The following is a 16,646-nucleotide window of genomic DNA, read 5'->3' on the forward strand; positions in this document are numbered from 1 at the left end:
TAAGAATCTAGTTAATTGTCTTAACATTGAGTTATAATTGTTGACAAAGACTCTCTTTGACCAAACTTTAGGTAGATTCTTCTGGTCCTCTTTTTGTTTTTTTGTTTTGTTTTGGCTTTGTTTTTTTTTTTTTTTTTTTTTCTCTTTCTTTTTTAAATTTTGATCTGTTTCACACATTAGATTTGTTTGAAGAACATCTTCCCATGTTTGGAAATTTGGGGAAAAAAGAATCCCTGGACCAGTTGGTCCCTAGAGTGCTAACATCCTGTAGGTCCTGTGTTCAAACTCATAGGACCTTCCACCTGGCAGGGCCTCCCACAAGCCTTCCCAGAACACAATAGAAGACACTGGGAAAGGAAGAGTGTGGAGCATGGGCTCAGCAGCTACATCACCCTGGACTCTTCTCTGTACCCATGGGGAGGAACAGCATTCCCAGCAGGGTGGCCTCTAGGTGAGGCTTCCTTTTCTCTGTGGCTTGCAGTGCCTGGCCCCACACCTGCACACTCAGGAGCCCTACATCTCCATCCAGTCCCCACTGTTCAGGATGTGCTGTAGCAGACCACGTCCAGCATCTGGTCCTTCTCCTGCACAATGTTATAGGAGTCCATGTAGTGCTCCCACTGCTCTTCCACCTTGTCATGTAAGAAACCAATCTTGAGAATGAATGCTCTCCACACTGGTAACCTTATCAGCCATAGTGAGGTCCTCCATGAAGTCCTCCAGCAGGAGGATGTTGGTTTTGTCCAGAAGCTGCTGGAAGTACCTGGAGTTCTTACAAATGGAGCTGTTTTTGTTGTATGTGTGTATGAGCTGACTCCTTGAATCCCTGTCCAAAACTGTCTTCGTCAAAGTCCATGTAGTTAGACACAATGTGGATGCTGGGGCGGAACACCTTTATTTGTCAGATAATCTCCTCCATGGTATCACCAATGCCTGCCAAAAAGAAAAAATAAGGGAATGTAGTTTTGGTAAAGGGTGTTAAAGAAAGTCTTGTATCCCTCCCTAAGCACTGCATTGTACTGTAAACACCTGGGCGATCTGAAACTTCTAAATCTTCTGCTGGCACGGGAGATCCTGTGCTTTGGCCCACCATTCCACCATATGAGGTAACTTTGATAGTCAGCGTAGGTCAGTCTCAACTGGGTAACAGTGGGGAGGGCGCACTTTGAGTTCCTTCCAGGACTGCTCACTGATAATCTTGCTGTTATCTAAAATGTCATAAGAAGGGAGGGCATCACTTTCCATTATACGCAAATGTGCTCCAGATCATGTGACAATCAGAAATGACCTGTAAATGGTCTCCCCTGCCCCTGTAGAAGGAGCCCACAATCTCCTGAACCATTCGAACTGCTGCCTCAGGAGGGTGGCCTTTAACAGGATCCTCACCTGTCCAGAGATCCAAAACAAACACTGACCCTGGCACCATGCTGGGTCCAGTAAAGCCCGGGATGGCTGGGAAGCACGGCAAGTCCTGGCCAAGGTGGGGAGGGTGGGCAGATGAAGGGGACCCGGGCCTGGCCCAGGTCACCTACTAGAGGAGATGGCAAGGCAGGGCTTAAGACGGCCTGATGGGGCCTTGAGGTGCCATGGGATTGCAGCCTGCATCACGCTGGATGCTTCCTGGTGCCTCACCTCCTCTTCCATGGCACTCCCTCTTTTTGATCAGGCCTCATCACTAGGTCATATCTTCAGCCTTCCCAGTCCAGTTGTGGTAAGAATGTTGGTAAATTAGTTGACAGAGAATTCTGTATCTTTGGTATCTGATCACCCCTGATATCTAATCAAATTCCTTATCCTCCATTCTTGAAGTCTAAGCCCTTGGTCTGCCTTCAGCAAGAATCTTGTACAGTCAGTTTAGCAAGAATCCCCCTACCCTTGATATCCCCTCATAAGTGATTTTCGGATCTCTTTCAGCTGTAATAGTCCTAACACCATCTGAAATGGTCCTGAATAAAGTCCTCCCTACTGTTTTAATAAGTGGTATATAAACAAGTGGCAAAATAGATACAGTCAGTAATCTGATGTATATTTTGAAAATATTTTCTCCAAGTCCTTGCCTTGCATTTTAATTTTTTTATAATTGTCTTCTGCAGTACAAGTTTTAGTTTTATTGAACTAAATAAATGTATAGAATTTATATAAAATAATATATAACAAATATAAATATAATATACAAATTTATATATAAGTTAAACTAAATTTTAGTTTTATCCATTTTATGAATATTTCTCACATAGTTCAAGCTCTTTGTGTCCTGTTAGAAATCTTTGCCTAACTCAAAGTCTCAAAGATGTTCTCCTGTTTTTAATAATTTTTTTTAAATATAATTCATTGTCAAATTGGTTTCCTTCAGCTCTAATTTAGGTTTAAAATAATTCTGTATTTAATTTTCATATACAATATGAGGTAATATTCAAGATTCTTCCCTTTTTGATATGAATATCCAGTTGCTTCATCAGTATTTATTGAAAGACTTTTCTCTAATTTTTGAAAGGCTTTAATGCTGGTATCAAAAATCAAGTAATTATATCAGTGTGGGTCTGTTTTTGGGCTTTATATTGCTCCATTTTTCTTTTTTCTTTTTTTTTTTTTTTTTTTTTTTTTGTCTTTACATTAGTATTGCACTGTCTTGGTTATTGTAGCATTCCAGTAAATTTTTTAAGTTTTTATTTTAATTCCAGTTAGTTAATACACAGTGTAATATTAGTTACAAGTGTACAATATAGTGATTCATCATTTCCATACGTAACCTGGAGCTCATCATGACAAGTGCCCTCCTCAGTCCCCATCACCTATGTAACCCATACTTCCACCTTCCCTCTGGTAGCCATCAATTTGTTCTCTATAGTTAAAAGTCTGTTTATTGGTTTATTTCTTCCTTTTTTCCTTGTTCGTTTTGTTTCTTAAATTCCACACATGAGTGAAATCATATTGGTATTTGTCGTGTTGTGATTGACTTATTTTTAGTAAGTGTTGATAGCAGGTACTGGAAGTCTCCAAATTTGCTCTCTCTTTCTTTCTCTCTTTTTTCTGGCTATTCTAGGTTCAGTGAATTTCCATAAAAATATTAAATCACCTTATCCTATTTCCAAATTGTGATTGTATTGAATCTATGGATCAATTTTGGGAAGATTTGGCATTTTAGTAATATTGAGTGCTCTGTTCTATTAGTGTGTTATATCCCTTTAATTAAGCCTTCCTTAATTCCTGTCAGGAATGTTTTGTATTTTTCTACATTCCACCATATGAGATATATATATATATCTTACATAAATTTTGTTAAAGCCAAATCTGAGCTTTTCATTTTTGATGTCATTGTAAATAGTATTTTTCATTTATCTCATTTTTTTCTGATATATGGAAATAAATTGATTTTTGTTACCTATGACTTTGCTAAACTCCCAATAGTTGGTTTATAGATCCCTTATGCTTTTCTAATTAGACAATAATGTTTGCATACAAGAAAGTTTTATTTCTTCCTTTTCTATCCATATTTTTTTTTGTTGCTGTCATTCATTGCTTTATTACACTCTCTGGGTCCTTCACTATAAATATGAGTGGAACAGATGGAAGGGACACTCTTACCTTGTTATCAGTCTTCAGGGGTCAAAGCAGTCACTGTTAAGTAAGATTTTATTTCATTCCATTAAGAAATATTAAAATTTGTACTAGGATGCAGTTACTTACAGATTATTTCAATTCTGTTAAGACTTGCTTATTATCTGAGGTATGGCATATACATAGCAGTCTCTACTCTTGGGCTAACTTTCCCCACTACAATGGTCACACCCTTTTGAGGAATCTTTCTAATGCCCCATATATTATGATGTTTCTTTACTCTGGCCAAAGAAACACAAATTGTCCCGATCCCTGTGTTAGTTCTAAAAATTGTTTGGTTGAATACTTTCTGGATGTTCTTTCTGAACTTACGGTGATTCCAGACATCGACTTAAGTCAGTATGTAATCAAAGACACAGAGGATTCCTTAGCCAATGTCTGGAACTGTGTGAGTGTGTGTTTGTGTATCCGTGTGTGTGTGTGTGTGCATGTGCATACATTGTCTCTATTTTCTAGTATTCTGTCTCATAATTTCTAACTGCATCAGCTTCACTGAACTGTGTCTGTCTCCTCAACTTAACAAGGCATCCTATCTCTACTTGGGCTCTCCCTCCCTGTCTTGTAGCCTGAAAACTAACTTTAGGAAGTAAGCTTGTTCCCGTGTCCTTTTCCTCCTGTGCTGTATTATGTCCAACGTATATCCATTGTTTCTTCATATATAGTCAAACTTCCTTATTCACAAATTCCATTATATAATTCACCTGCTTGCTAAAATATATTTGTAACCCCAAAATTGATATTAGCAGTGTTTTTACACCATTTGTAGCCATGTTCAGAGTAGGGGAAAGTTTGAGCTGTCCAACATGCACTTTTCCCAGTGGAAGACCAAGAGTACACTCTTCCTTCTCCTTTCAATTCTCACATTCACAAGCAAGTGTTCTTTTCCCAGTCTATTGAGTGTCATAATTTTGCATTTTTTTTTTGGTTGGTGATTTTATTTTATTTTTTTTCCAACGTTTATTTATTTTTGGGACAGAGAGAGACAGAGCATGAACGGGGGAGGGGCAGAGAGAGAGGGAGACACAGAATCGGAAACAGGCTCCAGGCTCTGAGCCATCAGCCCAGAGCCTGACGCGGGGCTCAAACTCACTGACCGTGAGATCGTGACCTGGCTGAAGTTGGACGCTTAACCGACTGCGCCACCCAGGTGCCCCTGATTTTATTTTTTAAAATGGCCCTTGAACATGGTGTTGAAACACTATCTAAAGTTCCTAAAAACAGGAAGGCTGTGATGTGTCTTAAGGAGAAAATATATGTCTTAGGTAAGCTTCATTCTGGCATGAGTTATATTGCTGTTGGCTGTGAGTTCAAGACTAATAAATTGAAGTATATATTAAATAAGATTTCATGAAACAGAAACACACATAAAACTAGGTTTCATACTGATAGGTTGATGAAAACGTAATCAGAGTCTCTGGTTTGTTTCCTTTTTCATTACAGAAAATACAACTATATTTGTCTGTGGCCTGTGTGAATATACATATATACACATGTATTAAGAAAGTTTATTTCTGCGTCTCCTGGGTGGCTCACTCGGTTAAGTGTCCCATTTCAGCTCAGGTCATGATCTCCTGGTTCGTGAGTTCAAGCCCCGCACCAGCCTCTGTGCTGGCAGCTCTGTGCTGGAAGTTCAGAGCCTGGAGTCTGCTTCAGATTCTTTATCTCTCTCTCTGCCCCTCCTCCATTCACACTCTGTCTCCTTTCTCTCTCAAAAATAAATGAACATTTAAAAAAAGTTTATTTCTAAAGAAGAAAACATGCATTTACATTTCAGATAAGACCTCTTCTCCCCCACCCCCAAATTAATACTAAGTAACTTCTTGAAAACATACAACCTTTGTATCTTGTTCTAAATGTGCACTTGACATGTTGTTATATTTCTAATTTCTTGACACATTAGTAATTAGACTCTACACTGGGCACCTCCAGTATCTATCATCAAATTCCATAATGGTCACAATCTTCAGATATTGCTATGTTAATTGTCTGTATTTAGGTGTCTGTGTAATTAGATGTTTGTCTACCTTGTCTTCTTGAGAACGGGGTCTTGTATTTCCTAAACACTAGCTTTGGTGCACCTGAGTGGCTCAGTCGGTTAAGCGCCCAACTTTGGCTCAGGTCATGATCTCACTGTTTGTGGGTTCGAGCCCTGCGTGGGACTCTGTGCTGACAGCTCAGAGCCTGGAGCCTGCTTCAGATTCTGTGTTTCCTTCTATCTCTGCCCCCCCCCCCCACACTTGTGCTCTATCTGTCTCTCTGTCTCAAAAATACACATTAAAAAAAGGTTTTTAAATAAAAAATAATTAAAAAACCCCACTAGCTTTCCCCTAACATCTAAAAAAAGCGACTTTTTAAATGGGTAATATCTATACACCCAAAATTCACTCACATACATACACTGTGCCACATTCCTAAAAGGCTTGTAAGACCGGTATATGTATATATATTGAAATCAGGGATGACCTTACATGCATACAGAATACAGGTAAAAAGCGTACTATTTTGTGAGAAGAACCCTTTCCACACAGTCTGAAATCCTGCTATTAATCACTCATGTATTTAAGTTAGTTATGTTATTTAAAAAAAAAGTAATAAATAGATAAATAACCATTTATTATGTAAAACTTTGTAACTTAGCAGTATGACAGATACAGTATTGTGCTTAACTACGTGTTCTAATTTACAAAGAAGGTTCTGTTCAAATAGTCTATTTTTGGGGGGCACCTGGGCGGCTCAGTCAGTTAAGCGTCCAGCTTCTTCTCAGGTCATGATCTGGTGGTCCATGGGTTTGAGCCCCACATTGGGCTCTGTGCTGATAGATCAGAGGCTGGAGCCTGCTTTGGATTCTGTGTCTACCTTTCTCTCTGCCCCTCCACCACTCTTGCACACACTCTTTCTCTGTCTCTCTCTCTGTCTCTCTCAAAAATAAACATTAAAGCAATTTAATTAGTCATTTTTTAAATAAGTTGTTTACTAGGTGATTTATTTCAGTGTTTGCTTCAGAAAATAAGGTTGCCGTATGCCCATGCAAAGGCCCCAAAGAATTACAACAGTCATTTCCCCTCTACATGTGAAATGCAATTAGATATTTGAAGAAACTGAAATTTGAAAGTAATGATAAACAAACTGAGGTTTGGTGGAGGGAAGAGGATGGGGGGGTGGGCTGAATAGGTGATGGGCATTAAGGAGGGCACTTGTTTTGATGAGCACTGAGTGTTGTATTGAAGTGATGAATCACTAAATTCTACTCCTGAAACCAATATTACACTATATATTAACTAATAGAATTTAAACGAAAACATTAAAAAATAAAAGAAAGTAAAGGTAAATAGCAAGAGTGGGTTGCTAATTGAGAAAGGAGGCACTTAAGGACATTCAGAAGACCAAGGATTCAGAAAGGCAAGGATACAGGGGTGAGGTGAACCAGGAAGTGAAAAAAAAAACCCAACATTTTGAAAAGCATCTAGAAAAGCCATAATGACATTTTTACTAGACTCAAACCAAGTATGTAATTGTCTAACAGATCCCAATTTTTTCCTCTTCACATATTTGACAATGGAATTAACTCTATAGCTTATGCTTCTAAGTTAAACAATTTCCAGGGTGTCCTGAAATATGCTGTTGGAAACTTGCTTAATATTTTGTTGGCCTTATGCCATGTGGTGGCAAAGTGTGTCAGCCACAAGGTTTATGTATCCTTTACCAAAAGTATGCAGAGATTATGTGATTCCTTTGATGGTATCGCTCTTGTGGTATAGGAATGTGCTACAGAAAGAAGCAAGGGTGCTTTGTACAGCTTTCTTTATTCACTTGAGCACAAAAGACTTTACAATAACTATGTGGCATTTTTAAAATACCCTGAATTTAAACATCCTAAGTGAGCATCTCAGATTCCTGGTTTAGGTGTGTCCTGCAATAAGGCCTCTCACTCATCTGTTTTCATGCTTTCTCAGTGTCCTGAGAGATAAGCTACTTAACTGGTGGTGGCATTGACTGCTGCTAGAGTAAGTCAATTTAGTTGATATTCTCAGCCTGGCATATAGGTAATATATTGAGAAGAGCATCAGATTTCTCTTTAAAAAAAAATTTCATTGGGATCCAATTTTGCAACTAATTGAAGGCATGAACATGGGCAAGTTCATGGCTATTCTCAGGAAACTGTTACTACTTTTTTAATTAGTCCACCTCTTTTCATTTCCACTGTTCCTAGTCCATTAGCCATAAAAATTTTTTACCTAGATTAATATGGTGGTCTTTTAACTGATTTCCCACCTTCTGTCTTCTGCCCCATTGGTTGTTCAGGTAGAAGTCAAAATGATTTCTCTAACATTTACTTATGTTTGTCTCACTTTCCCTCTGATAAAGTCCGGCCAAATCTTGATCTGATTCCTGATTAGATCTTCTGCCTCATCTCTGGACACTTCCTCATCATCAATGTGTTCCAATTAAGCTGATCTTTAGTTCCAGGTCTGAACTCCTTCCTAATCTAGAACTATATTTTAAAATATCTATTGGATATTTCTTCCCTGAACTCTCATAGGCATCTTTTTCTTTTATTGTATTTTTTTTAAATTGTGTTAAGAACAGTCAACATGTGATCCACCCTCTTAATAAAGTTTTAAATCCTTTAGGCATCTTCCCCCCCTCCCCATAGACATCCTAAACTTACATTGTCCAAAGCTGAAGTCTTTAGTAGTTTTTTTCACGGTTGCATTGTATTTCCATCTCTACTATTCATTCATCCAGTGACTCTCTAAGTTGGAAACTTCAAACTGAGTTTTGAAAAACTCTTCTGCACCCAATCTACCATTTAATTATCCCAATTATCACTGGAAGATTTTTTTAACGTTTATTTATTTTTGAGATGGTGGGGGGCAGAGAGGGAGGGAGACACACAATCTGAAGCAGGTTTGTGAGGCTCAAACCCACCAACCATGAGATCATGGCCTGAGTAAAAGTCTGATGCTTAACCCACTGAGCCACCCAGGCACCCCTCCCAAATGATTCTTGATTCAATTTTCCCTCACGTTATTTTACATTTTCTATTTCTACATCTATCTCCCACTGCATCTGTAGGCTTTTTGAAGGCAGGATCTATTGAGCACTGAGATCTATCCCTGACACTAGTGTAAACTCCATCAACAGTTGTTGAATGGCTCCATACATATATATAGGAAAGACTTGGTAGCACTCACTCTGTTCTATGTAATTTATCAGTTGCAACTTTATCTCTTTTATAGGATGTGAACCATAAAAGAAAAGCTCTTCTCTGAGCCAGCCTTATTCTACCACAGAGTATAAGTCCAGCAATGTTTTAAATGATAAATAAATTTAGAATCTACTAATCATAGATCATTATATTTCTCTTTTACTACAACATGTAAGAATCTTTTTCTTATTTATGAAGCTATAAGCTTTGAGTTTCCATCATCAATAACAGCCAAAATTTAAAAACCCACAAATTTTGGGGTGCTTGGGTGGCTCAGTTGGTTAAGTGTCCGACTTCGGCTCAGGTCATGATCTCGCGGTTTGTGTGTTCGAGCCCCGCGTTGGGCTCTGTGCTGACAGCTGGGAGCCTGGAGCCTGCTTTGGATTCTGTGTCTCCTTCTCTTTCTGCCCATCCCCCGATTGTGCTCTTTGTCTCTCTCTCAAAAATAAATAAATAAATGTAATTTTTTTTAAAAGAACCACAAATTTTAAAACCAATAGTACAAAGAAACACCTTCAATATCGTCAACTAAAAAAAAAAAAAAACCTTTACAAAGTAAGATTTGTATTGCAATCATACTTTATAAATTGAAGGCATATTTCTGCATATATGTATAGAGATACTTTGATGACTGGTCTTGAAGTACTAGCAGTGAGTATCTTTTTGTTGTATGTTTTTATTTTATGGTTTTTTGGGGATACATTTCTTTATTTAAAAATTTTCTTATGAGTACATATAGATTTTCCACAAACAATGCTATTGAAATATATATTGTATCCCTTTAATTAGTAATGTACTTAACAAACTCCTGAAAAAATCTCTTTTGTCCATTACTCTTTGTAATGTAAAAGAGGTAGAGTTGATGATTGTCCAATATTTTAAGTAGTGTTCTTTCATCAGGAGTGTGAATGGATTGTAGTTTAACAGTTAGCAGAGTAAAAGATGAAGTTGGAAATTGAGTGTTACATGTGAGTGGCTCAGAAGATAGGTGTGTATGTGTTTGTGTTCCGATGGGTGCATTTGTAATGCATAAAAGAGTGAGAATGTAGGAAAGTAAAAGTGTTGACAAGTGTTTTTCCTTTTCTGAAATTCCAATGATGCTGACACCCTTGTCTGAACAAATAACACTTGTATTAAAAACAGAAAAGAGAAGAACAGACCAAATTTGTTTGGCGAGAATAAATCGGTTTATAGGACAGGATGGGAATCTATCAATCTATCTAGAATTTCTTTTTCCTTCTCTCTATACTTTTATAAAATTCGGTTTAATGAAAAGGCCATAAAATATTGACCTAAAGGGGCGAGTAAATCTGAAAATGTATGCAAATGTACATACACCCAATTAAAATGAAGATTTTTTTTAACAGAGATTGCTATTTTTAGTAAGAATAAAGTTTGTGCTTTAGGAGTTATATCAAGTATGTCAATATAAATATATATGGAGCAAGTTGTAAACTACCTCGAAAATTTTTGACAGAAGATAGAAGTAGAGGCTCACCAGAAATAACACCCATCAAATTAATAGCTAAGGGTTAAGCAATTAAGAAATATGCCCAGGCTGTGAAAGATAATGTTACTCATAGGAATTATACTTTCTATCTTCTTTTCTATGGTAATTTCTCTGTAATCAGTATTATTTAATTTCTCATGGCTATTAAATTTCATTTTGAATTGTTTTGGATAATAGTGTAATTTTTTAAAAATAATTTGTGCTTTTCATGGGAAAAATATTGCCTAGTTTCCTGTAGCTTTGGTACAATGGCAATTTAAAAGCATGATATTAAAACCCCTTACTCATAGCACAATTGCTTTTGCTGAATTTAGTGGGGGCCCAGGAATGGGAGAGAATTTTCCAAGCCCTCATTTAGTATTTTCTTTGTGAGAATCCCTAGCAAGAAGTACCTATACTTAGTAACAAGAATAGTTACAAATTCTCCTTACAAATTAGATAAAATTATCCTATTGATTTTGAACCATGTAATGGACATTTCCCTTTTTTCTTTTGTACTTGCAAGCTTCGAGTCAAATATTCAGCCTCTCCTTGGTGCTGCTAAATGTTTCATGACTACATCTCTAGGGAAAACAGAAAAGTTATGATTTTCAGTATTTACCAATTTCTGAGGTACAAATTCTTCCACTAAAGCTGATTTTAAGCTACAAACATAATGTCATCACAGGTGGAACTGGGAAGAAATGTGCACAGTTGGATTTTTAAACTGGTATGAACCAGTTCCAGTGTACTGCTGGGCCCATGCATGATATTTATGCCCTATTCATATGCTATTTATACCTTTTTTTTTAGCTCTTCCTTTTCGTACCCTTGTTTTTTTGCTTGTGTTGTTTGTTTCTTTATTTATTTACCTATTTTTTTTTTTTGTATAATTTATTGTCAAGTTAACTAACATACAGTGTATACAGTGTGCTCTTGGCTTTAGGAGTGGATTCCCACAATTCATCATTTACACACAACACCCAGTGCTCATCCCAATGAGTGCTCTCCTCAATACCCATCACTCATTTTCCTCACCCTCTCCTACCTTTCCACCCTCAGCTTGTTCTCTCTATTTATTTTTTACTCTTTTTTAATTTTTTAATGTTTATTTTTGAGAGAAAGAGACAGAGCACGAGTGGGAGAGGGGCAGAGACAGAGGGAGACATAGAATTGGAAGTAGGCTCCAGGCTCTGAGCTATCAGCACACAGCCTGACACAGGGCTCGGACTCAGGAGTGGTGAGATCATGACCTGACCTGAAGTTGAACACTAACCGACTGGACCACCTGAGCACTCCTAGTTTATTCTCTGTATTTAAAAGTCTCTTATGGTTTGCTTCCCTTTCCATTTGTAAGTATTATTTTTCTTTCCCTTCCCCCATGGTCTTCTGTTAAATTTCTCAACTTCCACATATGAGTGAAAATATATGATATCTTTCTTTCTCTGACTGACTTATTTCACTTAGCATAATATCCTCCAGTTCTATTCATGTTGTTGCAAATGGTAAGATTTCATTCTTTTTTATTGCTGAGCAGTACTCCATTATATATATATACTACATCTTCTTGGCACAAAAACAGACACATAGACCAATGGAATAGAATAGAGAACACAGAATTGGACCCACAAATATATGGCCAACTAATCTTCAACAAAGTAGGAAAGAGTATCCAGCGGAAAAAAGACAGTCTCTTTAGCAAATGGTGCTGGGAGAACTAGACAGCAACATTCAGAAGAATGAAACTGGACCACTTTCTTACACCATACACATAAATAAATTCAAAATGGATGAAAGACCTAAATGTGAGACAGGAAACCGTTATATCCTAGAAGAGAAAACAGACAACAACCTCTTTGACCTTGGCCACAGCAACTTCTTACTTAACACATCTCCAAAAGCAAGGGAAACCAAAGTAAAAATGAACTATTGGGACCTCATCAAATAAAAAAGCTTCTGCACAGAGAAGGAAACAATCACCAAAACTAAAAGGCAACCAATGGAATGGGAGAAGATATTTGCAAATTACATATTGGATAAAAGGTTAGTATCCAAATCTGTAAAGAACTTACCAAACTCAACTCCTGAAAAACAAATAATCCAGTGAAGAAATGGGCAGAAGACATGAATAGACATTTTTGCAAAAAAGACATGGCCAACAGACCCATGAAAAGATAATCAATATCACTCATCATGATGGAAATACAAATCAAAACTATATTATTCACATTTTTATCACAAAATTAAATCAACTTCAATTCTTTATGGTGTCAGATAAAATACAAAAAATACCAAATGACTCCTTAGTAAGGAGATGCATTTTGGACACAACTTTTGTGATACCTGCCAAATCTAGCTTTCATCTTTGGTTTTATTAGCAATAATTACAACTGGAAGATTAGTTCCCAAGAAAGATTCTCTGGAACTTGTCTTCAGCTCTTTCTTCAAAACAGAATAATGTAATTAAATTTACAAATCACTGTTCACAAAAATGCCATGTACATTAACTTATCTTCTTGCAAAAGTCTTATGAGTCATAATGGGAAGATACTACTATCCTCACTGTGTGGATGGCAATACTTCAAAAGTCTAAATGCTTTACTAAAATCGTAGACTGTGTAAGCAGCAGAAGCTCCAGACCCGCTTTTACTCCATTAAGTCCCTAAAAAACAAATTACAATTCCTACTGTTCTCTCTTAGGAGATCAGGGTACACTAGATACTATTCTGGGTATAGTTACCCAAAAATGAAAACATTTATTGCTGCAAAGTTGTAAACATTACTAGGATTTTGAACCTGAAGATAATAATGATATACCTAGCTTTTAAATTGCTATAGATACTGTTGCTTTTAAATTATAAAATAATTGCAATTCCCATGTATACTGTTGCTTTTAAACTATAAAAGGATTGCTTCGGGGCGCCTGGGTGGCTCAGTGGGTTAAGCGGCCGACTTCGGCTCAGGTCATGATCTCGCGGTCCGTGGGTTCGAGCCCCGCGTCGGGCTCTGTGCTGACAGCTCAGAGCCTGGAGCCTCAGATTCTGTGTCTCCCTCTCTCTGACCCTCCCCCGTTCATGCCCTGTCTCTCTCTGTTTCAAAAATAAATAAACGTTAAAAAAAATAAAAAAAAAAATAAACTATAAAAGGATTGCTTTGAGGAGAATCATAATGCTAAGTATCCTATTGTGGGGTGATTTATCATGGCAAAGAATGACTGCTAACATACTTGATAATTGAATAGTGGGAAAGTATATCTGATATATTGTAAAAGGCTGATAAATTCTGCGTAACTCATTTGAGCTGTGAAATCTGTATATGAAATGTAGTAAATGAGTAGGAGAGCATTCAGATATAACATCTTGACTTAGGTACCTCTTTACAAAAAGCAAATCTTAGTGCTCTCTATAGGGAACTCTGAAGAATTTTGTGCTGCACCTTCCAGGCCACTGGAGCTTAATGGCCAGAGAACTACTGTGATGTGAGCTGCAGAACTGCATTTTCAAGTGTGTTTACAGCACCAGTATTGATTGCTCGATTCTGCCCAACTACCCCTTGCAATAAACAACCCAGCTAGAGTGTGCACTGTTGGGAAGCACCGATGCATTATTTAACAGTAACTAATCGATATAAAAACAAGCCTCCCCTTTGTTACAGCAGTACTATTGATAGACTGCTTCTCCATTTTAATTTTTTATTATTTTGCATTGATTTCTGAAACTCAATTCTGTATCTTACTTTTCTTACATCAGTAACTGTGAGCTGAGCCCTACCTGACTAGAAATCTAACATCCCTTTTGAATCACAAATTACCCAACTTCATTAAGAAACAATTAGTTGAGAGTTAAAAAAAAAAATCATTCAACTTTGCTCTAATCAAATTTAATGAGTGTGGCAAATTAAGTACAGGATTTGAGGGAAGATGCATATTAGAAAAATCTGAAAAGACAAGATTTTTGTTGCTGCATATATTTTAGGGAGTAAGCTCTCAAGTGAATGTGGGAGGAAATTCAGTCATGTAACTACTATTAATAGTAATAGAGATTTGTCTTCTAATCCTGCTATATCAGTGGAAGAATAGGGTCCTTAGTTCTCTTCTTCCTTTCTTTCTTCCTCCCTTCCTCCCTTTCTCTTTCTTTCCCTCTCTCTTCCCTCCTTTCCTTCCTGCCTTCCTTCCTTCCTTTTCTTTTCTTTCATTTTCTTTCTCTTTCTTTCTTTCTTTCTTTCCTCCCTTTCCTTTCCTTTCCTTTCCTTCTCCTTTCCTTTTTAAATCTTGGCTGAATTGTCTAGAATAAAACATTAATAACAGCTACTTTGAGCATTTTTGCACCTGAGTGCTAACACTTAATCAGCCAAACATAGAATAAGATCTTATCATCTGTTTATATAAACAGTATAAGAGGGGGAGTCAGATGTGAGCAGGCACACAGATAGGTATAGATGTGTACAGCTATGTGAAATGTCCTGAAAATAAGCAGAAACATTGGCTAGTCCATTCATTTGACACAATGTGTTTAGTTATCCTTTTTTGCCTGTTATAAAGCAATAAAAATAATATACAATTGGGCTTTCAGATAATTTATAGAGGTTAAAATTATGTACTAAAGATATTTCTTTTTGATTAGTTATGTTCATCAATACATATTTGTTGTTTAATATGTATTTTCTGATTACAAAATAAATTCAAAATTTTTGCAAAAAATTAAAAAAATACACAAGTAGGAAGAAAATACTAATTGCCCCATACTTCTACTTACCTAATAAAAACTGTTAAGTTATTCAAACTTTTGTGTGCACAGCCTGCAAATCATTCTCTTTTTCTTTTCTCTCGCTGTATATTATTAACTTATTTACCTGGAGTGTAAATTATACAGAATATCATGTCTAATCCCTGTGTAATTTTGCACAAGGTAACAGCGGCCAGGTTATAATTATTTTACTAAAGTTTTATTTTTGTCACTGCTATTTAAAAAGACACTTTAGCATGGCATACTATACTAATATTGAATTGTATATTTGCTCTAAGTGTTAAATTATTGTTAATTTAGTAAGTGACACAGAGCTGTTAATATTTATTCACCATTACAGTATCAAAAATTCCAAAGCCAAATTATTAAATACAAAGAATGAAAACAAACAGAATTGGAAGTTTTAGCTCTGGATAATTGAGAGCAGGAAACTAGGAGATCAGAAACAAAAGGCTCATGAAACTAGGACAGTTTAAGCTTACAAATAAAAATAAGCTACAGAAAGAGAAATCAAAAGTCCCCACAGAAAGGGAAAAAAAACTAGGTGTAGATTTCCACGTTGTACTTATGATGTCTATATCCTTATTTTCTTTCAGCAATATTCAGTGTTTATTGAGCACTACCAATATGCCCAAGCATCAGAATTGGCTGCTAGAGATCTGAGAGTCAGATTTAAGTGCAGTCCCTGTAAATTACATAACATTTTAGGACTTGCCTTTTAAATCTCATGTTGACTTAATTTTACATGCTCACCCTCATTTTTTTCTTCTCAGTCTCCTTTGAGAAATCAACAAGTTCATCTATATATTTATGGCTATATCATTGTAAGATGTTTAAAATAATGTCTGGATTGAGGCTAAGTGAGGAAACCATAAGATATAGCTGTGCTAGAAACTGAGGAGAATAGGATATCAAAAAAGGGATGGTTTTGATTCTCCATAAGAATAAGCGTCTAGTAAAAAACTCCTTACTAAAAGAAAAAAAGCCCCTAATAAGTGTTACACCATGGAGAGGGAAGTGGTGGCAAAATTACTGACTTATGACCTCACAATGTGCCTTGTGGACCTAACCTGCCTAGATCATCTGAAGGTACCTAATAGTCATCATTGCCAGTTAGCATTTTAGGGGCAGAATTTGGTCATTTGGTTTTTATCTCCGGAAGAGCTTAACATATTTAGTTACTTAAGGAATTTCAACAACGTTTACATTTTTTAATTGAAAGAATTACCACAAAAATTGGAAATGTAAACAATTAGAAACATGATGCTTCTATTGAGAAATTATCAAATGAATCATCAAAGCTAAGTTTAAATGACCTGAGTAGAGTTCTTTAACTTAGAGTTTTAAAAAAAGAAAATCAATCAGTTGAAATGAGCCAAAACTTATAGGCAAAACTATTAATCTTAGACAAATGTATAATTAATTATTACATGTATGAAATATATGTGGCTTCGTTCAATACTTTCTCACTAAGCAGTGGGACCACTTATTAACTGCATGCGTCTAGATTAAACTTCAACACAGCTCAATCCTTTTATGAGTTTTCCTTTCATTGAGTTTCATGTTTTTCTCTGCTGGTTGGCAG

General features: G+C 36.5%; 1 pseudogene; it reads right to left on the reverse strand.

The window, feature by feature from the left end:
• Positions 1-504: 504 nt before the first annotated feature.
• Positions 505-16,646, reverse strand: part of LOC123591763 — a 32,772-nt pseudogene continuing 16,630 nt past the window's right edge.

The sequence above is a fragment of the Leopardus geoffroyi genome, chromosome B4, assembly GCF_018350155.1.
Source record: "Leopardus geoffroyi isolate Oge1 chromosome B4, O.geoffroyi_Oge1_pat1.0, whole genome shotgun sequence".
In the NCBI taxonomy this organism is placed as follows: Eukaryota; Metazoa; Chordata; class Mammalia; order Carnivora; family Felidae; genus Leopardus; species Leopardus geoffroyi.